This window comes from Anomaloglossus baeobatrachus, unplaced genomic scaffold (genome assembly GCF_048569485.1).
Source record: "Anomaloglossus baeobatrachus isolate aAnoBae1 unplaced genomic scaffold, aAnoBae1.hap1 Scaffold_2452, whole genome shotgun sequence".
NCBI classification, from domain to species: Eukaryota; Metazoa; Chordata; class Amphibia; order Anura; family Aromobatidae; genus Anomaloglossus; species Anomaloglossus baeobatrachus.
In genome coordinates, this window is record NW_027442067.1 from 190,050 (window position 1) to 217,825 (window position 27,776).

A 27,776-nucleotide genomic window follows, 5' to 3' on the forward strand; every position below is an offset into this window, starting at 1 on the left:
AGCAGCCTTTTCAAGGGTTGGCTTGGGTGACAAAATGTCTTGTGTAGGCGTGGGTTTGTCTCCCTCTCGCTCTCTCTCCCTAAGATGTGTCCGGCATAGGCCAGGGTGCCACTCGAGGCCCAAACCAATTCTGGTTATCGCTTCTCGGCCTTTTGGCTAAGATCAAGTGTAGTATCTGTTCTTATCAGTTTAATATCTGATACGTCCCCTATCTGGGGACCATATATTAAATGGATTTTTAGAACAGGGAGATGGAAAAAGAGCTTGCTCTGTCCACTCCACGCATTGACCTGGTATTGCAGTACCTCCAGGAACGGTGCACCCCTTCTTAACCCAGTTTCCAAAAGCAGAACTCAATTCACCTGATTCATATTAGCCCGATTTAATGAATTGGAAGAAAGCATACGTCTTCATATGCACCTCAATTTGGCCCATTCACTTTTCACACTTCCTCCTTTTGTTTTTTATCTTTCACACTTTTGACTTTCTTTATTCATCCAAATAGCAAACTCATCACCACTCAACCTGACCAACTCGGCTATGTCCCCGTGCTGCAGTTCTCTGTCTTATCTAGATCATTTGCAATTGAATGGAATAGATCCCTTTTGGACAAAGTGGATTCACCTGCTGCTGCAGTGACCACAGGTGTGATAACATCTAGAATTGGCATCTGGTGCGATCTCTCCGCTTCCACTCCAAAGAAAGTTACCTGTTTATTCCTATCATGCATTGGTTTTTGGGGTTTTCTTTGAGTAATGATGATCTCTTTAGTAGTCTGTTGGCGCCCTCTCCTGGAGGAATAGTTTGCTTGCTCTTGGACATTCTAAAAGAGAGGTCATGATAGACATTGAGCTTCTGAGCTCAATTGGGGACAGTCATGGGTGATGAATGTTTGCAACCTACTGCGAAGCCTCATACCGCAATATAAGGAACGTCAAATACTAAGAAAGGGCGGCCTATGAAAGAATTACTACTTTCAATAAGTACACTTAAACGGCTAATTGGGAATAGAAAAACTGTAAAAAGCCCTCTGAGAAAGCCCCCCTCTAACCTTTGATAGTAAGCTTTTCTGTAGTCTGCCTGTTGATGTATTTTCCGTTTGAACTGTGCACAACATGAAGAGACGGAACACTGGCGGCTTGTCACAATGCCCCCCGATGACATCACAATAGCGCTGCTGCCTAGAAAACAAGCTGCGCAGAAGAAGTTGTTCTTTGGGTGGGAGGGTGGGCTAGTGGAAGGAGGGGGCAATCTCTTTTTTTCCCGGGTGGTAGGGGGATGACAGGAGAAGGGAAGCGGGTGGTGAGAAAGGTACAGAGGGCAGGGTTTGGGGGCTGGGAAGGAAAGGGAAAAGATTAGGGTTTGGGGATGATGAAAGGGCTTTCTACGGGTAAGGATGGCAAAGGGTGGCAGTGACGGAAAGTCAGGCAACCTGTCCTGTCCGTCTTTTTGTATCGTGAATTGGAAAGACTGCAAGGGGGAGGGGAGTTGCTTGCGCCCTAAAGGAGGAGTTATTCAGATTCATTGCAGTGGGCGGCGGCTGCAAAACGCACCATTCTTCTTGTTTTGGCTCTGCAAAGCAGCCTTTTCAAGGGTTGGCTTGGGTGACAAAATGTCTTGTGTAGGCGTGGGTTTGTCTCCCTCTCGCTCTCTCTCCCTAAGATGTGTCCGGCATAGGCCAGGGTGCCACTCGAGGCCCAAACCAATTCTGGTTATCGCTTCTCGGCCTTTTGGCTAAGATCAAGTGTAGTATCTGTTCTTATCAGTTTAATATCTGATACGTCCCCTATCTGGGGACCATATATTAAATGGATTTTTAGAACAGGGAGATGGAAAAAGAGCTTGCTCTGTCCACTCCACGCATTGACCTGGTATTGCAGTACCTCCAGGAACGGTGCACCCCTTCTTAACCCAGTTTCCAAAAGCAGAACTCAATTCACCTGATTCATATTAGCCCGATTTAATGAATTGGAAGAAAGCATACGTCTTCATATGCACCTCAATTTGGCCCATTCACTTTTCACACTTCCTCCTTTTGTTTTTTATCTTTCACACTTTTGACTTTCTTTATTCATCCAAATAGCAAACTCATCACCACTCAACCTGACCAACTCGGCTATGTCCCCGTGCTGCAGTTCTCTGTCTTATCTAGATCATTTGCAATTGAATGGAATAGATCCCTTTTGGACAAAGTGGATTCACCTGCTGCTGCAGTGACCACAGGTGTGATAACATCTAGAATTGGCATCTGGTGCGATCTCTCCGCTTCCACTCCAAAGAAAGTTACCTGTTTATTCCTATCATGCATTGGTTTTTGGGGTTTTCTTTGAGTAATGATGATCTCTTTAGTAGTCTGTTGGCGCCCTCTCCTGGAGGAATAGTTTGCTTGCTCTTGGACATTCTAAAAGAGAGGTCATGATAGACATTGAGCTTCTGAGCTCAATTGGGGACAGTCATGGGTGATGAATGTTTGCAACCTACTGCGAAGCCTCATACCGCAATATAAGGAACGTCAAATACTAAGAAAGGGCGGCCTATGAAAGAATTACTACTTTCAATAAGTACACTTAAACGGCTAATTGGGAATAGAAAAACTGTAAAAAGCCCTCTGAGAAAGCCCCCCTCTAACCTTTGATAGTAAGCTTTTCTGTAGTCTGCCTGTTGATGTATTTTCCGTTTGAACTGTGCACAACATGAAGAGACGGAACACTGGCGGCTTGTCACAATGCCCCCCGATGACATCACAATAGCGCTGCTGCCTAGAAAACAAGCTGCGCAGAAGAAGTTGTTCTTTGGGTGGGAGGGTGGGCTAGTGGAAGGAGGGGGCAATCTCTTTTTTTCCCGGGTGGTAGGGGGATGACAGGAGAAGGGAAGCGGGTGGTGAGAAAGGTACAGAGGGCAGGGTTTGGGGGCTGGGAAGGAAAGGGAAAAGATTAGGGTTTGGGGATGATGAAAGGGCTTTCTACGGGTAAGGATGGCAAAGGGTGGCAGTGACGGAAAGTCAGGCAACCTGTCCTGTCCGTCTTTTTGTATCGTGAATTGGAAAGACTGCAAGGGGGAGGGGAGTTGCTTGCGCCCTAAAGGAGGAGTTATTCAGATTCATTGCAGTGGGCGGCGGCTGCAAAACGCACCATTCTTCTTGTTTTGGCTCTGCAAAGCAGCCTTTTCAAGGGTTGGCTTGGGTGACAAAATGTCTTGTGTAGGCGTGGGTTTGTCTCCCTCTCGCTCTCTCTCCCTAAGATGTGTCCGGCATAGGCCAGGGTGCCACTCGAGGCCCAAACCAATTCTGGTTATCGCTTCTCGGCCTTTTGGCTAAGATCAAGTGTAGTATCTGTTCTTATCAGAACAAACTGAGCTAGCTACACTTGACGAGATACGATCAGGGAGACAAGCTCCGAATCCCAGCCGAGACCGAAAGAGGGAGATCGGACGGAAGAAGAGCTTGGCAGAAAGAAGCAAGAAGACGAAGGCTCGGAGAAGACTTGGGGAGACCAGAGGAACTTCGAGGAGGAACACAGCGGAAGAAGACACCCGGAGAAGAATCCAAGATCCAGCTCCGGGAACTCAAGCAGGAACCAGCCATGGCAAGCAAGCCAGAGAAGGCAGCCAAGAAGGCTCAGGACCCAGGGACCTCCAGGAAGGCTCATCCAGAGGCTTCTTCGGCCCAAGAGGCCCCTACCTCCGACGCCAGCCAGCCGGAGGGAGCCCGGACGCCGCCTGAAAAGGCTCCAACCCTGGAGCCTTGGATGCGGCAGACGGTCGCCCTGAAGCTGAAGGCGGTGGATGGTAGGTTGCCGGACATGTCCAGCGACGTGTTCTGCAAGAAGATGATTCTGGATCAGGGCTTCTCCAGGGCGGAAACCCTGAGTGTCCAGACCTTCATGACTGGCATTTTTCTGGTAACCTTTGCCACGGTGAATGCCTGCAGGAGATACTGGGAGGCGATGAACGCAGCGATGCCGGACTCCCCTTTTCATTCTTTTTTAGGATCCTGTCCTATACAGAGGGATGAGAAGAGGATCACGGTCTCCATGCGGAACCCGCACACCCCAGGAAGAGACATCTCCACGTTCCTGGGACGTCTCTGCACAGTGGTGAGGGAGCCATCCCACATCCTTAACGGCAACGGATTCTGGACGGGTAAGTGGTCAGTAACCGTTCGACTCTACAGGGAACCAGCATCCGAGGATGGTCTCCAGCACCTGCCCCCGACATTCTCTCTGGGAAACTCCTTTGGTCTCATCTACTACCCGGACATGCCACACAACTGCAGGAAATGTGGCGGGAAAGGGCATTCGATGAAGACCTGCAAGGAGGACGCCTGCAGGGTTTGCCGGGTGACAGGACACAGCTCCAAGGACTGCCCAAAGAAGAAGACTTGCAACCTATGTGGACAGGCGGACCACCTTTACAAGGACTGCCCACAGCGGGAGAAATCCTGGGCAAGGGTTGCCGCGGCGACCCAGTATCGGGTAGTCACAGCTTCGTCGACCAAGGCAGCTACGACCAAGGCCACAGAGGCCAAGGACAAGGCGGCCAAGAACCCAGCGACCGTGGCTCCAGCCGATGCCCCAGCAGCCACGGAGTCCAGGGAAAAGAAGGGTAAGAAAACTGTTGCCCCCTCCCTGGCCCCCCCCCCTGTCACCCCTGTCCAAACCCCTCCCCCCCCGGCCAACCCTACTGAGGATTCCACTACCTCCACCTCATTTCCCTACTCCTCAGTTGGTCTCCTCACCCCCCCCCCAAAGCCCACTCTCCCTCCCCAGACCATGAGAGCAGAGGGCCTCAGCACTCTTGCACTTTTCACCGAGGAGGATTTTCCAGCTCTTGTCTCCTCAGGTACAGGCCAAAGGAAAAGGAAGGTGGAAGATAGTCCTGTCGCAGAACCTTCCAAGCTGTTCATTGTGGACCCCAATCCACCCCAGGAAGAGGAGGATGGCCTCCTCCCAGAACCGGACGTGTTGGAGCAGATGGTGGAGTCCCTTGTGGCCGAAGAAGAAATGGAGGAGTCGGAAGCCACTGAGGCACCATCCCTGCTCGATCAGCTAGAAGAAGAGGGTCTGCTGGAGATACCCTTACCAGCAGGTGCCAAAGAGGAAGAACCGCCCGACCGGAGTGGTAACTAAGGCACACCGCCTGCTCTAACTTTCTCTTTCCTCCAATGACTGCTAACATTAACATCTTTTCCATTAATGTTAGGAGCATCAGAGACAAGTTCCGACGTCAGACAATTTTTGCGTTCCTTAACACTCAGTCTAGTGATGTATTTTTCCTGCAGGAATGCTCCCTTCCCTCCTCTAGGTCCTTCAACCATCTGGCCAGGGAGTGGACCCATGGCCCATCCTACTGGTCTGGCGGGGGCGACTGTAGGTCCGCGGGGGTCGCCGTGCTGATCAGGGGAAGCGCCTTCACATTGGACTCTGTTCAGGAAATCGTCTGCGGCAGGTTACTGCTCGTGGATGGCACCTGGGCGGGAGAACCTGTCAGGTTCATCAATGTGTATGCTTCTCCTGTGAAGAGCGATCGACTGGAGCTCCTCCAAGCCCTGCGCCCTCAGCTCGCTACCGCCAGGACGGTAGTGATGGCCGGGGATTTCAACTGCCCGATTGAGGAGGATGGACGCAGTTCTGGAACGGCTGCCAAGTTGGACGTCACATCCAAACTGCTGATTGAGATGGTGACCGAAGCCTCTCTTGTGGACGTTGTTGGCTCCATCGGACACGGATCCGTGAACTATTCATGGTGCCGATCCGATGGCTCGCTGCGTTCCAGGATTGACTTTGTGTTTACCTCTCGGGCGGTTGGGCGGAGTGGGCACTCGATGGTCCCCTGCTTCTTCTCTGACCACAGAGCCATTCACTTTCAAGGTGTGCTGGGCCATGGCTTCCCCATTGGCCCAGGCTCCTGGAAGCTGAACTGCTCTCTGCTGGAAAAGGGTGAGATTCTGGAGGAGCTTAGAGCTGCCTACTCCACGTGGCGGGCCTACAAGGCGGGCTTCCAGTCTGTTTCTGACTGGTGGGAATACGTTAAACTCGAGTTCCGTTTCTTCTTTCAGGCAAAGAGTCAACAACAGGCGTGTCTGAAGAGGAGGGACTTCAGGAGACTCCAGCGTGAGCTGCGTTCCCTGCAGGACCTTCTTCGATGCGGCTGGGACGTGAGAGAGGAGCTGGAGGAGACTAAGAGGAGCCTGAAAAGGCACTTCGAGGAGGAGTCCGAGCGAATTGTCTTCCGTTCCAAAGTGGAGAACCTGGAGAAGGGTGAGAAATGTAACTCGTTCTTTTTCAGGAAACTCCACGCCGGTCACACGCCCATGAATGAACTACGAGACGAGAGTGGAAGCATACGACGCGGGAAAGAGAATGTGATGAAGGTCGTCAGCGACTTCTACAGCGAACTCTACGCCCGCAAGACTACTGACCCCGAGGCCGCCGATAAGTTCCTGTCAGGTATCACTAACCATCTTGACCCTGCAGACGCGGCGGCCATGGACGTTCCTCTGACGGTGGACGAGCTGCTCTCGGCCGCCAAATCCTTTAGTTCTGGCAGGACACCGGGCAGTGACGGCCTCCCAGCAGAGCTCTATGTAGCGCTGGGAGACCTAATCTGTCCGGACCTGTTAGGGCTGTATGAGGAGATGGTGGTGGAGGGCAGAATGCCTCCATCTCTGAGGGAAGGAATGGTCACGATCCTGTACAAGCGTAAAGGAGAGAGGTGCGACCTGAAGAATTGGCGTCCCATCACCCTTCTGAATGTCGACTACAAGATCCTGGCCAAGACGATGGCAACGAGACTGAAGACGGTTATCGGACGGATCATCCACCCGGATCAGACCTGCGGCATCCCCGGACGTCGCATCGCAGACAGCCTGGCTCTCATGCGGGACACGGTCGAGTACATCAAAGCCCGCCGGGTGCACGCAGCCCTGATCTCGTTGGATCAGGAAAAGGCCTTCGACCGTGTTTCCCATGAGTTCCTGGGCAAAGCTCTGCACAGGTTAGGTTTGGGTAACATGTTTTTTTTGTATGTCCAACTAATGTATTTTGATATTCACAGCTCGGTGTTGGTAAACGGCTGGAAGACTGACCCCTTCCCGGTCCTCTCAGGGGTCAGACAAGGCTGTCCTCTGTCACCTCTTCTTTTTGTTTGTGTTATAGAACTCTTTGCAGAGGCTATCCGGCGGAATGGAGAGATCAGAGGGATCACCGCACCAGGACCAGAACGCTTCGAGGTCAAGTGCTCGCTCTACATGGACGACGTGACCGTCTTCTGCGCGGACCGGCGCTCAGTCGACACCCTCGTCCAGACCTGTGAGACCTTCGGACGGGCTTCGGGAGCCAAAGTCAACTGCGGGAAGTCGGAAGCCATGCTCTTCGGGGACTGGCAGCCGGCCTCTTCCGCCCCCTTCCCTTTCAGCATCCAGCCGGATTTCATCAAGGTTCTTGGAGTCTGGTTCGGGAAGGAAGGAGCAGCCCTCAAGTCCTGGGAGGAACGCTTGACCAAGATCACCCAACGGATCGGTCTGTGGAGCCTCAGACGCCTCACCTGTGAGGGCAAAGCACTGGTCCTGCGTAACGAGGTACTGCCCGTGCTGCAGTACACGGCCCAGGCCTGGCCCCCCCTTGCCACCGTGTGCAGGGCCATTACCAGGACGGTGTTTCGTTTTGTCTGGGGATCCAAGATGGACAGAGTAAAGCGGAGCATCATGTACAAGGATCCTCGCAAGGGTGGGAAGGGCGTACCCGATATCCCCACCCTCCTGCGATCCTCCTTCGTATGTGACTGCGTTCGCCGAACTCTGCGAGTCAAGAGAGGTTCCGCGGGTGGGTCCATGTCTCGCTTCTTCCTGCTCCCCCTTTGGAGACGGTTAGGCTGGGACAAGTGGGACAGCTCCTTCCCCTACAACTGGACGGCGCCATGGTTCTACGGAGACGTGGTTCGGTTTGTGAGGGAACACCAACTGGAGGGACTCAAGCCTGATTTGTGGAAGCCAAAGACTATCCACAAACTCATCAGAGCCAAGGACGAAATGGAGAACATTCCAGGACTTCATCACGACACACTGGAGACTGTTTGGACAAACGTGTCATCGGCTGGATTGACCAACGGGCACAAGGACTTGTCATGGATGGCGATACAGGGCGGACTGCCCGTCCGGTCATTCATGCACGCCCGGAACCTGTGCAAAACCCGGTACTGCCCAAGGTGCCCCTTCGTGGAGGAAACATCGCTGCACGCCTTTTGGGACTGCCGTTTCGCACAGCGCCTGTTGGTTGCCCTGGAGGATGACCTGAGGAACTCCGTCCCCAGAGGGAGCCTATCGTACCATTCCGTACTTTATGGACTCTTCCCTGGGACTCACACCGTTGGAGCCATCCAGGAGGCTTGGCGCCTTATGAACTGCTTTAAGGACGCTATTTGGGTCGCCAGGAACCGGCTCATCTTGAAGAGGGAGAGGATGTCTATCCAGGATTGCCGCAGGCTGATCCACAGCCTGCTCAGAGACTATTCCATCATGGACAGTCCGGACGACAGCGCCGAGGAGGAGGTTTAGACCTCTTCCATGCCCCCTCCCTCCTTTTCCCGTTATGTGCGTCTTTCAATAAAGCTTCGGGCCTGTGACTTCCCCACCCTATCCCCCTTTTCCCCTACCCCCATCCCCCAATCGCCGGTTCGTCGTTATTTATTGTCTAACTTTTTCTTTCAGCTTGAGTGTTATGGATAAGCATAGGAGCGTGATGTATAGTTTAGTGCGTCGTACTCTATGGCTATGTAAGAAGGATTGTATATTTCTGTGTGTACGGGGCTGCGGCACTGTACACGGTTTGTTACCTTTTTGTGAGTAGTGCATGATAATAAAGATGCTGTTAAATCAAAAAAATCTGTTCTTATCAGTTTAATATCTGATACGTCCCCTATCTGGGGACCATATATTAAATGGATTTTTAGAACAGGGAGATGGAAAAAGAGCTTGCTCTGTCCACTCCACGCATTGACCTGGTATTGCAGTACCTCCAGGAACGGTGCACCCCTTCTTAACCCAGTTTCCAAAAGCAGAACTCAATTCACCTGATTCATATTAGCCCGATTTAATGAATTGGAAGAAAGCATACGTCTTCATATGCACCTCAATTTGGCCCATTCACTTTTCACACTTCCTCCTTTTGTTTTTTATCTTTCACACTTTTGACTTTCTTTATTCATCCAAATAGCAAACTCATCACCACTCAACCTGACCAACTCGGCTATGTCCCCGTGCTGCAGTTCTCTGTCTTATCTAGATCATTTGCAATTGAATGGAATAGATCCCTTTTGGACAAAGTGGATTCACCTGCTGCTGCAGTGACCACAGGTGTGATAACATCTAGAATTGGCATCTGGTGCGATCTCTCCGCTTCCACTCCAAAGAAAGTTACCTGTTTATTCCTATCATGCATTGGTTTTTGGGGTTTTCTTTGAGTAATGATGATCTCTTTAGTAGTCTGTTGGCGCCCTCTCCTGGAGGAATAGTTTGCTTGCTCTTGGACATTCTAAAAGAGAGGTCATGATAGACATTGAGCTTCTGAGCTCAATTGGGGACAGTCATGGGTGATGAATGTTTGCAACCTACTGCGAAGCCTCATACCGCAATATAAGGAACGTCAAATACTAAGAAAGGGCGGCCTATGAAAGAATTACTACTTTCAATAAGTACACTTAAACGGCTAATTGGGAATAGAAAAACTGTAAAAAGCCCTCTGAGAAAGCCCCCCTCTAACCTTTGATAGTAAGCTTTTCTGTAGTCTGCCTGTTGATGTATTTTCCGTTTGAACTGTGCACAACATGAAGAGACGGAACACTGGCGGCTTGTCACAATGCCCCCCGATGACATCACAATAGCGCTGCTGCCTAGAAAACAAGCTGCGCAGAAGAAGTTGTTCTTTGGGTGGGAGGGTGGGCTAGTGGAAGGAGGGGGCAATCTCTTTTTTTCCCGGGTGGTAGGGGGATGACAGGAGAAGGGAAGCGGGTGGTGAGAAAGGTACAGAGGGCAGGGTTTGGGGGCTGGGAAGGAAAGGGAAAAGATTAGGGTTTGGGGATGATGAAAGGGCTTTCTACGGGTAAGGATGGCAAAGGGTGGCAGTGACGGAAAGTCAGGCAACCTGTCCTGTCCGTCTTTTTGTATCGTGAATTGGAAAGACTGCAAGGGGGAGGGGAGTTGCTTGCGCCCTAAAGGAGGAGTTATTCAGATTCATTGCAGTGGGCGGCGGCTGCAAAACGCACCATTCTTCTTGTTTTGGCTCTGCAAAGCAGCCTTTTCAAGGGTTGGCTTGGGTGACAAAATGTCTTGTGTAGGCGTGGGTTTGTCTCCCTCTCGCTCTCTCTCCCTAAGATGTGTCCGGCATAGGCCAGGGTGCCACTCGAGGCCCAAACCAATTCTGGTTATCGCTTCTCGGCCTTTTGGCTAAGATCAAGTGTAGTATCTGTTCTTATCAGAACAAACTGAGCTAGCTACACTTGACGAGATACGATCAGGGAGACAAGCTCCGAAGCCCAGCCGAGACCGAAAGAGGGAGATCGGACGGAAGAAGAGCTTGGCAGAAAGAAGCAAGAAGACGAAGGCTCGGAGAAGACTTGGGGAGACCAGAGGAACTTCGAGGAGGAACACAGCGGGAGAAGACACCCGGAGAAGAATCCAAGATCCAGCTCCGGGAACTCAAGCAGGAACCAGCCATGGCAAGCAAGCCAGAGAAGGCAGCCAAGAAGGCTCAGGACCCAGGGACCTCCAGGAAGGCTCATCCAGAGGCTTCTTCGGCCCAAGAGGCCCCTACCTCCGACGCCAGCCAGCCGGAGGGAGCCCGGACGCCGCCTGAAAAGGCTCCAACCCTGGAGCCTTGGATGCGGCAGACGGTCGCCCTGAAGCTGAAGGCGGTGGATGGTAGGTTGCCGGACATGTCCAGCGACGTGTTCTGCAAGAAGATGATTCTGGATCAGGGCTTCTCCAGGGCGGAAACCCTGAGTGTCCAGACCTTCATGACTGGCATTTTTCTGGTAACCTTTGCCACGGTGAATGCCTGCAGGAGATACTGGGAGGCGATGAACGCAGCGATGCCGGACTCCCCTTTTCATTCTTTTTTAGGATCCTGTCCTATACAGAGGGATGAGAAGAGGATCACGGTCTCCATGCGGAACCCGCACACCCCAGGAAGAGACATCTCCACGTTCCTGGGACGTCTCTGCACAGTGGTGAGGGAGCCATCCCACATCCTTAACGGCAACGGATTCTGGACGGGTAAGTGGTCAGTAACCGTTCGACTCTACAGGGAACCAGCATCCGAGGATGGTCTCCAGCACCTGCCCCCGACATTCTCTCTGGGAAACTCCTTTGGTCTCATCTACTACCCGGACATGCCACACAACTGCAGGAAATGTGGCGGGAAAGGGCATTCGATGAAGACCTGCAAGTCGGACGCCTGCAGGGTTTGCCGGGTGACAGGACACAGCTCCAAGGACTGCCCAAAGAAGAAGACTTGCAACCTATGTGGACAGGCGGACCACCTTTACAAGGACTGCCCACAGCGGGAGAAATCCTGGGCAAGGGTTGCCGCGGCGACCCAGTATCGGGTAGTCACAGCTTCGTCGACCAAGGCAGCTACGACCAAGGCCACAGAGGCCAAGGACAAGGCGGCCAAGAACCCAGCGACCGTGGCTCCAGCCGATGCCCCAGCAGCCACGGAGTCCAGGGAAAAGAAGGGTAAGAAAACTGTTGCCCCCTCCCTGGTCCCCCCCCCTGTCACCCCTGTCCAAACCCCTCCCCCCCCGGCCAACCCTACTGAGGATTCCACCACCTCCACCTCATTTCCCTACTCCTCAGTTGGTCTCCTCACCCCCCCCCCAAAGCCCACTCTCCCTCCCCAGACCATGAGAGCAGAGGGCCTCAGCACTCTTGCACTTTTCACCGAGGAGGATTTTCCAGCTCTTGTCTCCTCAGGTACAGGCCAAAGGAAAAGGAAGGTGGAAGATAGTCCTGTCGCAGAACCTTCCAAGCTGTTCATTGTGGACCCCAATCCACCCCAGGAAGAGGAGGATGGCCTCCTCCCAGAACCGGACGTGTTGGAGCAGATGGTGGAGTCCCTTGTGGCCGAAGAAGAAATGGAGGAGTCGGAAGCCACTGAGGCACCATCCCTGCTTGATCAGCTAGCAGAAGAGGGTCTGCTGGAGATACCCTTACCAGCAGGTGCCAAAGAGGAAGAACCGCCCGACCGGAGTGGTAACTAAGGCACACCGCCTGCTCTAACTTTCTCTTTCCTCCAATGACTGCTAACATTAACATCTTTTCCATTAATGTTAGGAGCATCAAGAGACAAGTTCCGACGACAGACAATTTTTGCGTTCCTTAACACTCAGTCTAGTGATGTATTTTTCCTGCAGGAATGCTCCCTTCCCTCCTCTAGGTCCTTCAACCATCTGGCCAGGGAGTGGACCCATGGCCCATCCTACTGGTCTGGCGGGGGCGACTGTAGGTCCGCGGGGGTCGCCGTGCTGATCAGGGGAAGCGCCTTCACATTGGACTCTGTTCAGGAAATCGTCTGCGGCAGGTTACTGCTCGTGGATGGCACCTGGGCGGGAGAACCTGTCAGGTTCATCAATGTGTATGCTTCTCCTGTGAAGAGCGATCGACTGGAGCTCCTCCAAGCCCTGCGCCCTCAGCTCGCTACCGCCATGACGGTAGTGATGGCCGGGGATTTCAACTGCCCGATTGAGGAGGATGGACGCAGTTCTGGAACGGCTGCCAAGTTGGACGTCACATCCAAACTGCTCATTGAGATGGTGACCGAAGCCTCTCTTGTGGACGTGGTTGGCTCCATCGGACACGGATCCGTGAACTATTCATGGTGCCGATCCGATGGCTCGCTGCGTTCCAGGATTGACTTTGTGTTTACCTCTCGGGCGGTTGGGCGGAGTGGGCACTCGATGGTCCCCTGCTTCTTCTCTGACCACAGAGCCATTCACTTTCAAGGTGTGCTGGGCCATGGCTTCCCCATTGGCCCGGGCTCCTGGAAGCTGAACTGCTCTCTGCTGGAAAAGGGTGAGATTCTGGAGGAGCTTAGAGCTGCCTACTCCACGTGGCGGGCCTACAAGGCGGGCTTCCAGTCTGTTTCTGACTGGTGGGAATACGTTAAACTCGAGTTCCGTTTCTTCTTTCAGGCAAAGAGTCAACAACAGGCGTGTCTGAAGAGGAGGGACTTCAGGAGACTCCAGCGTGAGCTGCGTTCCCTGCAGGACCTTCTTCGATGCGGCTGGGACGTGAGAGAGGAGCTGGAGGAGACTAAGAGGAGCCTGAAAAGGCACTTCGAGGAGGAGTCCGAGCGAATTGTCTTCCGTTCCAAAGTGGAGAACCTGGAGAAGGGTGAGAAATGTAACTCGTTCTTTTTCAGGAAACTCCACGCCGGTCACACGCCCATGAATGAACTACGAGACGAGAGTGGAAACATGCGACGCGGGAAAGAGAACGTGATGAAGGTCGTCAGCGACTTCTACAGCGAACTCTACGCCCGCAAGACTACTGACCCCGAGGCCGCCGATAAGTTCCTGTCAGGTATCACTAACCATCTTGACCCTGCAGACGCGGCGGCCATGGATGTTCCTCTGACGGTGGACGAGCTGCTCTCGGCCGCCAAATCCTTTAGTTCTGGCAGGACACCGGGCAGTGACGGCCTCCCAGCAGAGCTCTATGTAGTGCTGGGAGACCTAATCTGTCCGGACCTGTTAGGGCTGTATGAGGAGATGGTGGTGGAGGGCAGAATGCCTCCATCTCTGAGGGAAGGAATGGTCACGATCCTGTACAAGCGTAAAGGAGAGAGGTGCGACCTGAAGAATTGGCGTCCCATCACCCTTCTGAACGTCGACTACAAGATCCTGGCCAAGACGATGGCAACGAGATTGAAGACTGTTATCGGACGGATCATCCACCCGGATCAGACCTGCGGCATCCCCGGACGTCGCATCGCAGACAGCCTGGCTCTCATGCGGGACACGGTCGAGTACATCAAAGCCCGCCGGGTGCACGCAGCCCTGATCTCGTTGGATCAGGAAAAGGCCTTCGACCGTGTTTCCCATGAGTTCCTGGGCAAAGCTCTGCACAGGTTAGGTTTGGGTAACATGTTTTGCTTGTATGTCCAACTAATGTATTTTGATATTCACAGCTCGGTGTTGGTGAACGGCTGGAAGACTGACCCCTTCCCGGTCCTCTCAGGGGTCAGACAAGGCTGTCCTCTGTCACCTCTTCTTTTTGTTTGTGTTATAGAACTCTTTGCAGAGGCTATCCGGCGGAATGGAGAGATCAGAGGGATCACCGCACCAGGACCAGAACGCTTCGAGGTCAAGTGCTCGCTCTACATGGACGACGTGACCGTCTTCTGCGCGGACCGGCGCTCAGTCGACACCCTCGTCCAGACCTGTGAGACCTTCGGACGGGCTTCGGGAGCCAAAGTCAACTGCGGGAAGTCGGAAGCCATGCTCTTCGGGGACTGGCAGCCGGCCTCTTCCGCCCCCTTCCCTTTCAGCATCCAGCCGGATTTCATCAAGGTTCTTGGAGTCTGGTTCGGGAAGGAAGGAGCAGCCCTCAAGTCCTGGGAGGAACGCTTGACCAAGATCACCCAACGGATCGGTCTGTGGAGCCTCAGACGCCTCACCTGTGAGGGCAAAGCACTGGTCCTGCGTAACGAGGTACTGCCCGTGCTGCAGTACACGGCCCAGGCCTGGCCCCCCCTTGCCACCGTGTGCAGGGCCATTACCAGGACGGTGTTTCGTTTTGTCTGGGGATCCAAGATGGACAGAGTAAAGCGGAGCATCATGTACAAGGATCCTCGCAAGGGTGGGAAGGGCGTACCCGATATCCCCACCCTCCTGCGATCCTCCTTCGTATGTGACTGCGTTCGCCGAACTCTGCGAGTCAAGAGAGGTTCCGCGGGTGGGTCCATGTCTCGCTTCTTCCTGCTCCCCCTTTGGAGACGGTTAGGCTGGGACAAGTGGGACAGCTCCTTCCCCTACAACTGGACGGCGCCATGGTTCTACGGAGACGTGGTTCGGTTTGTGAGGGAACACCAACTGGAGGGACTCAAGCCTGATTTGTGGAAGCCAAAGACTATCCACAAACTCATCAGAGCCAAGGACGAAATGGAGAACATTCCAGGACTTCATCACGACACACTGGAGACTGTTTGGACAAACGTGTCATCGGCTGGATTGACCAACGGGCACAAGGACTTGTCATGGATGGCGATACAGGGCGGACTGCCCGTCCGGTCATTCATGCACGCCCGGAACCTGTGCAAAACCCGGTACTGCCCAAGGTGCCCCTTCGTGGAGGAAACATCGCTGCACGCCTTTTGGGACTGCCGTTTCGCACAGCGCCTGTTGGTTGCCCTGGAGGATGACCTGAGGAACTCCGTCCCCAGAGGGAGCCTATCGTACCATTCCGTACTTTATGGACTCTTCCCTGGGACTCACACCGTTGGAGCCATCCAGGAGGCTTGGCGCCTTATGAACTGCTTTAAGGACGCTATTTGGGTCGCCAGGAACCGGCTCATCTTGAAGAGGGAGAGGATGTCTATCCAGGATTGCCGCAGGCTGATCCACAGCCTGCTCAGAGACTATTCCATCATGGACAGTCCGGACGACAGCGCCGAGGAGGAGGTTTAGACCTCTTCCATGCCCCCTCCCTCCTTTTCCCGTTATGTGCGTCTTTCAATAAAGCTTCGGGCCTGTGATTTCCCCACCCTATCCCCCTTTTCCCCTACCCCCATCCCCCAATCGCCGGTTCGTCGTTATTTATTGTCTAACTTTTTCTTTCAGCTTGAGTGTTATGGATAAGCATAGGAGTGTGATGTATAGTTTAGTGCGTCGTACTCTATGGCTATGTAAGAGGGATTGTATAGTTCTGTGTGTACGGGGCTGCGGCACTGTACACGGTTTGTTACCTTTTTGTGAGTAGTGCATGATAATAAAGATGCTGTTAAATCAAAAATCTGTTCTTATCAGTTTAATATCTGATACGTCCCCTATCTGGGGACCATATATTAAATGGATTTTTAGAACAGGGAGATGGAAAAAGAGCTTGCTCTGTCCACTCCACGCATTGACCTGGTATTGCAGTACCTCCAGGAACGGTGCACCCCTTCTTAACCCAGTTTCCAAAAGCAGAACTCAATTCACCTGATTCATATTAGCCCGATTTAATGAATTGGAAGAAAGCATACGTCTTCATATGCACCTCAATTTGGCCCATTCACTTTTCACACTTCCTCCTTTTGTTTTTTATCTTTCACACTTTTGACTTTCTTTATTCATCCAAATAGCAAACTCATCACCACTCAACCTGACCAACTCGGCTATGTCCCCGTGCTGCAGTTCTCTGTCTTATCTAGATCATTTGCAATTGAATGGAATAGATCCCTTTTGGACAAAGTGGATTCACCTGCTGCTGCAGTGACCACAGGTGTGATAACATCTAGAATTGGCATCTGGTGCGATCTCTCCGCTTCCACTCCAAAGAAAGTTACCTGTTTATTCCTATCATGCATTGGTTTTTGGGGTTTTCTTTGAGTAATGATGATCTCTTTAGTAGTCTGTTGGCGCCCTCTCCTGGAGGAATAGTTTGCTTGCTCTTGGACATTCTAAAAGAGAGGTCATGATAGACATTGAGCTTCTGAGCTCAATTGGGGACAGTCATGGGTGATGAATGTTTGCAACCTACTGCGAAGCCTCATACCGCAATATAAGGAACGTCAAATACTAAGAAAGGGCGGCCTATGAAAGAATTACTACTTTCAATAAGTACACTTAAACGGCTAATTGGGAATAGAAAAACTGTAAAAAGCCCTCTGAGAAAGCCCCCCTCTAACCTTTGATAGTAAGCTTTTCTGTAGTCTGCCTGTTGATGTATTTTCCGTTTGAACTGTGCACAACATGAAGAGACGGAACACTGGCGGCTTGTCACAATGCCCCCCGATGACATCACAATAGCGCTGCTGCCTAGAAAACAAGCTGCGCAGAAGAAGTTGTTCTTTGGGTGGGAGGGTGGGCTAGTGGAAGGAGGGGGCAATCTCTTTTTTTCCCGGGTGGTAGGGGGATGACAGGAGAAGGGAAGCGGGTGGTGAGAAAGGTACAGAGGGCAGGGTTTGGGGGCTGGGAAGGAAAGGGAAAAGATTAGGGTTTGGGGATGATGAAAGGGCTTTCTACGGGTAAGGATGGCAAAGGGTGGCAGTGACGGAAAGTCAGGCAACCTGTCCTGTCCGTCTTTTTGTATCGTGAATTGGAAAGACTGCAAGGGGGAGGGGAGTTGCTTGCGCCCTAAAGGAGGAGTTATTCAGATTCATTGCAGTGGGCGGCGGCTGCAAAACGCACCATTCTTCTTGTTTTGGCTCTGCAAAGCAGCCTTTTCAAGGGTTGGCTTGGGTGACAAAATGTCTTGTGTAGGCGTGGGTTTGTCTCCCTCTCGCTCTCTCTCCCTAAGATGTGTCCGGCATAGGCCAGGGTGCCACTCGAGGCCCAAACCAATTCTGGTTATCGCTTCTCGGCCTTTTGGCTAAGATCAAGTGTAGTATCTGTTCTTATCAGTTTAATATCTGATACGTCCCCTATCTGGGGACCATATATTAAATGGATTTTTAGAACAGGGAGATGGAAAAAGAGCTTGCTCTGTCCACTCCACGCATTGACCTGGTATTGCAGTACCTCCAGGAACGGTGCACCCCTTCTTAACCCAGTTTCCAAAAGCAGAACTCAATTCACCTGATTCATATTAGCCCGATTTAATGAATTGGAAGAAAGCATACGTCTTCATATGCACCTCAATTTGGCCCATTCACTTTTCACACTTCCTCCTTTTGTTTTTTATCTTTCACACTTTTGACTTTCTTTATTCATCCAAATAGCAAACTCATCACCACTCAACCTGACCAACTCGGCTATGTCCCCGTGCTGCAGTTCTCTGTCTTATCTAGATCATTTGCAATTGAATGGAATAGATCCCTTTTGGACAAAGTGGATTCACCTGCTGCTGCAGTGACCACAGGTGTGATAACATCTAGAATTGGCATCTGGTGCGATCTCTCCGCTTCCACTCCAAAGAAAGTTACCTGTTTATTCCTATCATGCATTGGTTTTTGGGGTTTTCTTTGAGTAATGATGATCTCTTTAGTAGTCTGTTGGCGCCCTCTCCTGGAGGAATAGTTTGCTTGCTCTTGGACATTCTAAAAGAGAGGTCATGATAGACATTGAGCTTCTGAGCTCAATTGGGGACAGTCATGGGTGATGAATGTTTGCAACCTACTGCGAAGCCTCATACCGCAATATAAGGAACGTCAAATACTAAGAAAGGGCGGCCTATGAAAGAATTACTACTTTCAATAAGTACACTTAAACGGCTAATTGGGAATAGAAAAACTGTAAAAAGCCCTCTGAGAAAGCCCCCCTCTAACCTTTGATAGTAAGCTTTTCTGTAGTCTGCCTGTTGATGTATTTTCCGTTTGAACTGTGCACAACATGAAGAGACGGAACACTGGCGGCTTGTCACAATGCCCCCCGATGACATCACAATAGCGCTGCTGCCTAGAAAACAAGCTGCGCAGAAGAAGTTGTTCTTTGGGTGGGAGGGTGGGCTAGTGGAAGGAGGGGGCAATCTCTTTTTTTCCCGGGTGGTAGGGGGATGACAGGAGAAGGGAAGCGGGTGGTGAGAAAGGTACAGAGGGCAGGGTTTGGGGGCTGGGAAGGAAAGGGAAAAGATTAGGGTTTGGGGATGATGAAAGGGCTTTCTACGGGTAAGGATGGCAAAGGGTGGCAGTGACGGAAAGTCAGGCAACCTGTCCTGTCCGTCTTTTTGTATCGTGAATTGGAAAGACTGCAAGGGGGAGGGGAGTTGCTTGCGCCCTAAAGGAGGAGTTATTCAGATTCATTGCAGTGGGCGGCGGCTGCAAAACGCACCATTCTTCTTGTTTTGGCTCTGCAAAGCAGCCTTTTCAAGGGTTGGCTTGGGTGACAAAATGTCTTGTGTAGGCGTGGGTTTGTCTCCCTCTCGCTCTCTCTCCCTAAGATGTGTCCGGCATAGGCCAGGGTGCCACTCGAGGCCCAAACCAATTCTGGTTATCGCTTCTCGGCCTTTTGGCTAAGATCAAGTGTAGTATCTGTTCTTATCAGTTTAATATCTGATACGTCCCCTATCTGGGGACCATATATTAAATGGATTTTTAGAACAGGGAGATGGAAAAAGAGCTTGCTCTGTCCACTCCACGCATTGACCTGGTATTGCAGTACCTCCAGGAACGGTGCACCCCTTCTTAACCCAGTTTCCAAAAGCAGAACTCAATTCACCTGATTCATATTAGCCCGATTTAATGAATTGGAAGAAAGCATACGTCTTCATATGCACCTCAATTTGGCCCATTCACTTTTCACACTTCCTCCTTTTGTTTTTTATCTTTCACACTTTTGACTTTCTTTATTCATCCAAATAGCAAACTCATCACCACTCAACCTGACCAACTCGGCTATGTCCCCGTGCTGCAGTTCTCTGTCTTATCTAGATCATTTGCAATTGAATGGAATAGATCCCTTTTGGACAAAGTGGATTCACCTGCTGCTGCAGTGACCACAGGTGTGATAACATCTAGAATTGGCATCTGGTGCGATCTCTCCGCTTCCACTCCAAAGAAAGTTACCTGTTTATTCCTATCATGCATTGGTTTTTGGGGTTTTCTTTGAGTAATGATGATCTCTTTAGTAGTCTGTTGGCGCCCTCTCCTGGAGGAATAGTTTGCTTGCTCTTGGACATTCTAAAAGAGAGGTCATGATAGACATTGAGCTTCTGAGCTCAATTGGGGACAGTCATGGGTGATGAATGTTTGCAACCTACTGCGAAGCCTCATACCGCAATATAAGGAACGTCAAATACTAAGAAAGGGCGGCCTATGAAAGAATTACTACTTTCAATAAGTACACTTAAACGGCTAATTGGGAATAGAAAAACTGTAAAAAGCCCTCTGAGAAAGCCCCCCTCTAACCTTTGATAGTAAGCTTTTCTGTAGTCTGCCTGTTGATGTATTTTCCGTTTGAACTGTGCACAACATGAAGAGACGGAACACTGGCGGCTTGTCACAATGCCCCCCGATGACATCACAATAGCGCTGCTGCCTAGAAAACAAGCTGCGCAGAAGAAGTTGTTCTTTGGGTGGGAGGGTGGGCTAGTGGAAGGAGGGGGCAATCTCTTTTTTTCCCGGGTGGTAGGGGGATGACAGGAGAAGGGAAGCGGGTGGTGAGAAAGGTACAGAGGGCAGGGTTTGGGGGCTGGGAAGGAAAGGGAAAAGATTAGGGTTTGGGGATGATGAAAGGGCTTTCTACGGGTAAGGATGGCAAAGGGTGGCAGTGACGGAAAGTCAGGCAACCTGTCCTGTCCGTCTTTTTGTATCGTGAATTGGAAAGACTGCAAGGGGGAGGGGAGTTGCTTGCGCCCTAAAGGAGGAGTTATTCAGATTCATTGCAGTGGGCGGCGGCTGCAAAACGCACCATTCTTCTTGTTTTGGCTCTGCAAAGCAGCCTTTTCAAGGGTTGGCTTGGGTGACAAAATGTCTTGTGTAGGCGTGGGTTTGTCTCCCTCTCGCTCTCTCTCCCTAAGATGTGTCCGGCATAGGCCAGGGTGCCACTCGAGGCCCAAACCAATTCTGGTTATCGCTTCTCGGCCTTTTGGCTAAGATCAAGTGTAGTATCTGTTCTTATCAGTTTAATATCTGATACGTCCCCTATCTGGGGACCATATATTAAATGGATTTTTAGAACAGGGAGATGGAAAAAGAGCTTGCTCTGTCCACTCCACGCATTGACCTGGTATTGCAGTACCTCCAGGAACGGTGCACCCCTTCTTAACCCAGTTTCCAAAAGCAGAACTCAATTCACCTGATTCATATTAGCCCGATTTAATGAATTGGAAGAAAGCATACGTCTTCATATGCACCTCAATTTGGCCCATTCACTTTTCACACTTCCTCCTTTTGTTTTTTATCTTTCACACTTTTGACTTTCTTTATTCATCCAAATAGCAAACTCATCACCACTCAACCTGACCAACTCGGCTATGTCCCCGTGCTGCAGTTCTCTGTCTTATCTAGATCATTTGCAATTGAATGGAATAGATCCCTTTTGGACAAAGTGGATTCACCTGCTGCTGCAGTGACCACAGGTGTGATAACATCTAGAATTGGCATCTGGTGCGATCTCTCCGCTTCCACTCCAAAGAAAGTTACCTGTTTATTCCTATCATGCATTGGTTTTTGGGGTTTTCTTTGAGTAATGATGATCTCTTTAGTAGTCTGTTGGCGCCCTCTCCTGGAGGAATAGTTTGCTTGCTCTTGGACATTCTAAAAGAGAGGTCATGATAGACATTGAGCTTCTGAGCTCAATTGGGGACAGTCATGGGTGATGAATGTTTGCAACCTACTGCGAAGCCTCATACCGCAATATAAGGAACGTCAAATACTAAGAAAGGGCGGCCTATGAAAGAATTACTACTTTCAATAAGTACACTTAAACGGCTAATTGGGAATAGAAAAACTGTAAAAAGCCCTCTGAGAAAGCCCCCCTCTAACCTTTGATAGTAAGCTTTTCTGTAGTCTGCCTGTTGATGTATTTTCCGTTTGAACTGTGCACAACATGAAGAGACGGAACACTGGCGGCTTGTCACAATGCCCCCCGATGACATCACAATAGCGCTGCTGCCTAGAAAACAAGCTGCGCAGAAGAAGTTGTTCTTTGGGTGGGAGGGTGGGCTAGTGGAAGGAGGGGGCAATCTCTTTTTTTCCCGGGTGGTAGGGGGATGACAGGAGAAGGGAAGCGGGTGGTGAGAAAGGTACAGAGGGCAGGGTTTGGGGGCTGGGAAGGAAAGGGAAAAGATTAGGGTTTGGGGATGATGAAAGGGCTTTCTACGGGTAAGGATGGCAAAGGGTGGCAGTGACGGAAAGTCAGGCAACCTGTCCTGTCCGTCTTTTTGTATCGTGAATTGGAAAGACTGCAAGGGGGAGGGGAGTTGCTTGCGCCCTAAAGGAGGAGTTATTCAGATTCATTGCAGTGGGCGGCGGCTGCAAAACGCACCATTCTTCTTGTTTTGGCTCTGCAAAGCAGCCTTTTCAAGGGTTGGCTTGGGTGACAAAATGTCTTGTGTAGGCGTGGGTTTGTCTCCCTCTCGCTCTCTCTCCCTAAGATGTGTCCGGCATAGGCCAGGGTGCCACTCGAGGCCCAAACCAATTCTGGTTATCGCTTCTCGGCCTTTTGGCTAAGATCAAGTGTAGTATCTGTTCTTATCAGTTTAATATCTGATACGTCCCCTATCTGGGGACCATATATTAAATGGATTTTTAGAACAGGGAGATGGAAAAAGAGCTTGCTCTGTCCACTCCACGCATTGACCTGGTATTGCAGTACCTCCAGGAACGGTGCACCCCTTCTTAACCCAGTTTCCAAAAGCAGAACTCAATTCACCTGATTCATATTAGCCCGATTTAATGAATTGGAAGAAAGCATACGTCTTCATATGCACCTCAATTTGGCCCATTCACTTTTCACACTTCCTCCTTTTGTTTTTTATCTTTCACACTTTTGACTTTCTTTATTCATCCAAATAGCAAACTCATCACCACTCAACCTGACCAACTCGGCTATGTCCCCGTGCTGCAGTTCTCTGTCTTATCTAGATCATTTGCAATTGAATGGAATAGATCCCTTTTGGACAAAGTGGATTCACCTGCTGCTGCAGTGACCACAGGTGTGATAACATCTAGAATTGGCATCTGGTGCGATCTCTCCGCTTCCACTCCAAAGAAAGTTACCTGTTTATTCCTATCATGCATTGGTTTTTGGGGTTTTCTTTGAGTAATGATGATCTCTTTAGTAGTCTGTTGGCGCCCTCTCCTGGAGGAATAGTTTGCTTGCTCTTGGACATTCTAAAAGAGAGGTCATGATAGACATTGAGCTTCTGAGCTCAATTGGGGACAGTCATGGGTGATGAATGTTTGCAACCTACTGCGAAGCCTCATACCGCAATATAAGGAACGTCAAATACTAAGAAAGGGCGGCCTATGAAAGAATTACTACTTTCAATAAGTACACTTAAACGGCTAATTGGGAATAGAAAAACTGTAAAAAGCCCTCTGAGAAAGCCCCCCTCTAACCTTTGATAGTAAGCTTTTCTGTAGTCTGCCTGTTGATGTATTTTCCGTTTGAACTGTGCACAACATGAAGAGACGGAACACTGGCGGCTTGTCACAATGCCCCCCGATGACATCACAATAGCGCTGCTGCCTAGAAAACAAGCTGCGCAGAAGAAGTTGTTCTTTGGGTGGGAGGGTGGGCTAGTGGAAGGAGGGGGCAATCTCTTTTTTTCCCGGGTGGTAGGGGGATGACAGGAGAAGGGAAGCGGGTGGTGAGAAAGGTACAGAGGGCAGGGTTTGGGGGCTGGGAAGGAAAGGGAAAAGATTAGGGTTTGGGGATGATGAAAGGGCTTTCTACGGGTAAGGATGGCAAAGGGTGGCAGTGACGGAAAGTCAGGCAACCTGTCCTGTCCGTCTTTTTGTATCGTGAATTGGAAAGACTGCAAGGGGGAGGGGAGTTGCTTGCGCCCTAAAGGAGGAGTTATTCAGATTCATTGCAGTGGGCGGCGGCTGCAAAACGCACCATTCTTCTTGTTTTGGCTCTGCAAAGCAGCCTTTTCAAGGGTTGGCTTGGGTGACAAAATGTCTTGTGTAGGCGTGGGTTTGTCTCCCTCTCGCTCTCTCTCCCTAAGATGTGTCCGGCATAGGCCAGGGTGCCACTCGAGGCCCAAACCAATTCTGGTTATCGCTTCTCGGCCTTTTGGCTAAGATCAAGTGTAGTATCTGTTCTTATCAGTTTAATATCTGATACGTCCCCTATCTGGGGACCATATATTAAATGGATTTTTAGAACAGGGAGATGGAAAAAGAGCTTGCTCTGTCCACTCCACGCATTGACCTGGTATTGCAGTACCTCCAGGAACGGTGCACCCCTTCTTAACCCAGTTTCCAAAAGCAGAACTCAATTCACCTGATTCATATTAGCCCGATTTAATGAATTGGAAGAAAGCATACGTCTTCATATGCACCTCAATTTGGCCCATTCACTTTTCACACTTCCTCCTTTTGTTTTTTATCTTTCACACTTTTGACTTTCTTTATTCATCCAAATAGCAAACTCATCACCACTCAACCTGACCAACTCGGCTATGTCCCCGTGCTGCAGTTCTCTGTCTTATCTAGATCATTTGCAATTGAATGGAATAGATCCCTTTTGGACAAAGTGGATTCACCTGCTGCTGCAGTGACCACAGGTGTGATAACATCTAGAATTGGCATCTGGTGCGATCTCTCCGCTTCCACTCCAAAGAAAGTTACCTGTTTATTCCTATCATGCATTGGTTTTTGGGGTTTTCTTTGAGTAATGATGATCTCTTTAGTAGTCTGTTGGCGCCCTCTCCTGGAGGAATAGTTTGCTTGCTCTTGGACATTCTAAAAGAGAGGTCATGATAGACATTGAGCTTCTGAGCTCAATTGGGGACAGTCATGGGTGATGAATGTTTGCAACCTACTGCGAAGCCTCATACCGCAATATAAGGAACGTCAAATACTAAGAAAGGGCGGCCTATGAAAGAATTACTACTTTCAATAAGTACACTTAAACGGCTAATTGGGAATAGAAAAACTGTAAAAAGCCCTCTGAGAAAGCCCCCCTCTAACCTTTGATAGTAAGCTTTTCTGTAGTCTGCCTGTTGATGTATTTTCCGTTTGAACTGTGCACAACATGAAGAGACGGAACACTGGCGGCTTGTCACAATGCCCCCCGATGACATCACAATAGCGCTGCTGCCTAGAAAACAAGCTGCGCAGAAGAAGTTGTTCTTTGGGTGGGAGGGTGGGCTAGTGGAAGGAGGGGGCAATCTCTTTTTTTCCCGGGTGGTAGGGGGATGACAGGAGAAGGGAAGCGGGTGGTGAGAAAGGTACAGAGGGCAGGGTTTGGGGGCTGGGAAGGAAAGGGAAAAGATTAGGGTTTGGGGATGATGAAAGGGCTTTCTACGGGTAAGGATGGCAAAGGGTGGCAGTGACGGAAAGTCAGGCAACCTGTCCTGTCCGTCTTTTTGTATCGTGAATTGGAAAGACTGCAAGGGGGAGGGGAGTTGCTTGCGCCCTAAAGGAGGAGTTATTCAGATTCATTGCAGTGGGCGGCGGCTGCAAAACGCACCATTCTTCTTGTTTTGGCTCTGCAAAGCAGCCTTTTCAAGGGTTGGCTTGGGTGACAAAATGTCTTGTGTAGGCGTGGGTTTGTCTCCCTCTCGCTCTCTCTCCCTAAGATGTGTCCGGCATAGGCCAGGGTGCCACTCGAGGCCCAAACCAATTCTGGTTATCGCTTCTCGGCCTTTTGGCTAAGATCAAGTGTAGTATCTGTTCTTATCAGTTTAATATCTGATACGTCCCCTATCTGGGGACCATATATTAAATGGATTTTTAGAACAGGGAGATGGAAAAAGAGCTTGCTCTGTCCACTCCACGCATTGACCTGGTATTGCAGTACCTCCAGGAACGGTGCACCCCTTCTTAACCCAGTTTCCAAAAGCAGAACTCAATTCACCTGATTCATATTAGCCCGATTTAATGAATTGGAAGAAAGCATACGTCTTCATATGCACCTCAATTTGGCCCATTCACTTTTCACACTTCCTCCTTTTGTTTTTTATCTTTCACACTTTTGACTTTCTTTATTCATCCAAATAGCAAACTCATCACCACTCAACCTGACCAACTCGGCTATGTCCCCGTGCTGCAGTTCTCTGTCTTATCTAGATCATTTGCAATTGAATGGAATAGATCCCTTTTGGACAAAGTGGATTCACCTGCTGCTGCAGTGACCACAGGTGTGATAACATCTAGAATTGGCATCTGGTGCGATCTCTCCGCTTCCACTCCAAAGAAAGTTACCTGTTTATTCCTATCATGCATTGGTTTTTGGGGTTTTCTTTGAGTAATGATGATCTCTTTAGTAGTCTGTTGGCGCCCTCTCCTGGAGGAATAGTTTGCTTGCTCTTGGACATTCTAAAAGAGAGGTCATGATAGACATTGAGCTTCTGAGCTCAATTGGGGACAGTCATGGGTGATGAATGTTTGCAACCTACTGCGAAGCCTCATACCGCAATATAAGGAACGTCAAATACTAAGAAAGGGCGGCCTATGAAAGAATTACTACTTTCAATAAGTACACTTAAACGGCTAATTGGGAATAGAAAAACTGTAAAAAGCCCTCTGAGAAAGCCCCCCTCTAACCTTTGATAGTAAGCTTTTCTGTAGTCTGCCTGTTGATGTATTTTCCGTTTGAACTGTGCACAACATGAAGAGACGGAACACTGGCGGCTTGTCACAATGCCCCCCGATGACATCACAATAGCGCTGCTGCCTAGAAAACAAGCTGCGCAGAAGAAGTTGTTCTTTGGGTGGGAGGGTGGGCTAGTGGAAGGAGGGGGCAATCTCTTTTTTTCCCGGGTGGTAGGGGGATGACAGGAGAAGGGAAGCGGGTGGTGAGAAAGGTACAGAGGGCAGGGTTTGGGGGCTGGGAAGGAAAGGGAAAAGATTAGGGTTTGGGGATGATGAAAGGGCTTTCTACGGGTAAGGATGGCAAAGGGTGGCAGTGACGGAAAGTCAGGCAACCTGTCCTGTCCGTCTTTTTGTATCGTGAATTGGAAAGACTGCAAGGGGGAGGGGAGTTGCTTGCGCCCTAAAGGAGGAGTTATTCAGATTCATTGCAGTGGGCGGCGGCTGCAAAACGCACCATTCTTCTTGTTTTGGCTCTGCAAAGCAGCCTTTTCAAGGGTTGGCTTGGGTGACAAAATGTCTTGTGTAGGCGTGGGTTTGTCTCCCTCTCGCTCTCTCTCCCTAAGATGTGTCCGGCATAGGCCAGGGTGCCACTCGAGGCCCAAACCAATTCTGGTTATCGCTTCTCGGCCTTTTGGCTAAGATCAAGTGTAGTATCTGTTCTTATCAGTTTAATATCTGATACGTCCCCTATCTGGGGACCATATATTAAATGGATTTTTAGAACAGGGAGATGGAAAAAGAGCTTGCTCTGTCCACTCCACGCATTGACCTGGTATTGCAGTACCTCCAGGAACGGTGCACCCCTTCTTAACCCAGTTTCCAAAAGCAGAACTCAATTCACCTGATTCATATTAGCCCGATTTAATGAATTGGAAGAAAGCATACGTCTTCATATGCACCTCAATTTGGCCCATTCACTTTTCACACTTCCTCCTTTTGTTTTTTATCTTTCACACTTTTGACTTTCTTTATTCATCCAAATAGCAAACTCATCACCACTCAACCTGACCAACTCGGCTATGTCCCCGTGCTGCAGTTCTCTGTCTTATCTAGATCATTTGCAATTGAATGGAATAGATCCCTTTTGGACAAAGTGGATTCACCTGCTGCTGCAGTGACCACAGGTGTGATAACATCTAGAATTGGCATCTGGTGCGATCTCTCCGCTTCCACTCCAAAGAAAGTTACCTGTTTATTCCTATCATGCATTGGTTTTTGGGGTTTTCTTTGAGTAATGATGATCTCTTTAGTAGTCTGTTGGCGCCCTCTCCTGGAGGAATAGTTTGCTTGCTCTTGGACATTCTAAAAGAGAGGTCATGATAGACATTGAGCTTCTGAGCTCAATTGGGGACAGTCATGGGTGATGAATGTTTGCAACCT

At 50.2% G+C, this 27,776-nt stretch overlaps 9 non-coding genes and 4 pseudogenes across 9 annotated transcripts; all 13 read left to right on the forward strand.

Annotated features, from left to right (window-relative positions):
- Window positions 1–136: 136 nt before the first annotated feature.
- Window positions 137–327, forward strand: LOC142262425 (U2 spliceosomal RNA). Its single transcript, XR_012729814.1, has one exon. It is a non-coding gene; the product is annotated as a U2 spliceosomal RNA (small nuclear RNA).
- Window positions 328–1,714: 1,387 nt separating this feature from the next.
- Window positions 1,715–1,905, forward strand: LOC142262426 (U2 spliceosomal RNA). Its single transcript, XR_012729815.1, has one exon. It is a non-coding gene; the product is annotated as a U2 spliceosomal RNA (small nuclear RNA).
- A 1,387-nt stretch (window positions 1,906–3,292) lies between these two features.
- Window positions 3,293–3,404, forward strand: LOC142262474 (U2 spliceosomal RNA; annotated as a pseudogene).
- Window positions 3,405–8,825: 5,421 nt separating this feature from the next.
- LOC142262449 (U2 spliceosomal RNA) lies at window positions 8,826–9,031 on the forward strand (annotated as a pseudogene).
- Window positions 9,032–10,418: 1,387 nt separating this feature from the next.
- On the forward strand, window positions 10,419–10,522 carry LOC142262478 (U2 spliceosomal RNA; annotated as a pseudogene).
- Window positions 10,523–15,952: 5,430 nt separating this feature from the next.
- On the forward strand, window positions 15,953–16,156 carry LOC142262452 (U2 spliceosomal RNA; annotated as a pseudogene).
- Window positions 16,157–17,543: 1,387 nt separating this feature from the next.
- On the forward strand, window positions 17,544–17,734 carry LOC142262427 (U2 spliceosomal RNA). Its single transcript, XR_012729816.1, has one exon. It is a non-coding gene; the product is annotated as a U2 spliceosomal RNA (small nuclear RNA).
- Window positions 17,735–19,121: 1,387 nt separating this feature from the next.
- LOC142262428 (U2 spliceosomal RNA) lies at window positions 19,122–19,312 on the forward strand. Its single transcript, XR_012729817.1, has one exon. It is a non-coding gene; the product is annotated as a U2 spliceosomal RNA (small nuclear RNA).
- Window positions 19,313–20,699: 1,387 nt separating this feature from the next.
- On the forward strand, window positions 20,700–20,890 carry LOC142262429 (U2 spliceosomal RNA). The gene has a single exon (XR_012729818.1). It is a non-coding gene; the product is annotated as a U2 spliceosomal RNA (small nuclear RNA).
- Window positions 20,891–22,277: 1,387 nt separating this feature from the next.
- Window positions 22,278–22,468, forward strand: LOC142262431 (U2 spliceosomal RNA). The gene has a single exon (XR_012729820.1). It is a non-coding gene; the product is annotated as a U2 spliceosomal RNA (small nuclear RNA).
- A 1,387-nt stretch (window positions 22,469–23,855) lies between these two features.
- LOC142262432 (U2 spliceosomal RNA) lies at window positions 23,856–24,046 on the forward strand. The gene has a single exon (XR_012729821.1). It is a non-coding gene; the product is annotated as a U2 spliceosomal RNA (small nuclear RNA).
- A 1,387-nt stretch (window positions 24,047–25,433) lies between these two features.
- LOC142262434 (U2 spliceosomal RNA) lies at window positions 25,434–25,624 on the forward strand. The gene has a single exon (XR_012729822.1). It is a non-coding gene; the product is annotated as a U2 spliceosomal RNA (small nuclear RNA).
- Window positions 25,625–27,011: 1,387 nt separating this feature from the next.
- On the forward strand, window positions 27,012–27,202 carry LOC142262435 (U2 spliceosomal RNA). Its single transcript, XR_012729823.1, has one exon. It is a non-coding gene; the product is annotated as a U2 spliceosomal RNA (small nuclear RNA).
- Window positions 27,203–27,776: the final 574 nt, after the last annotated feature.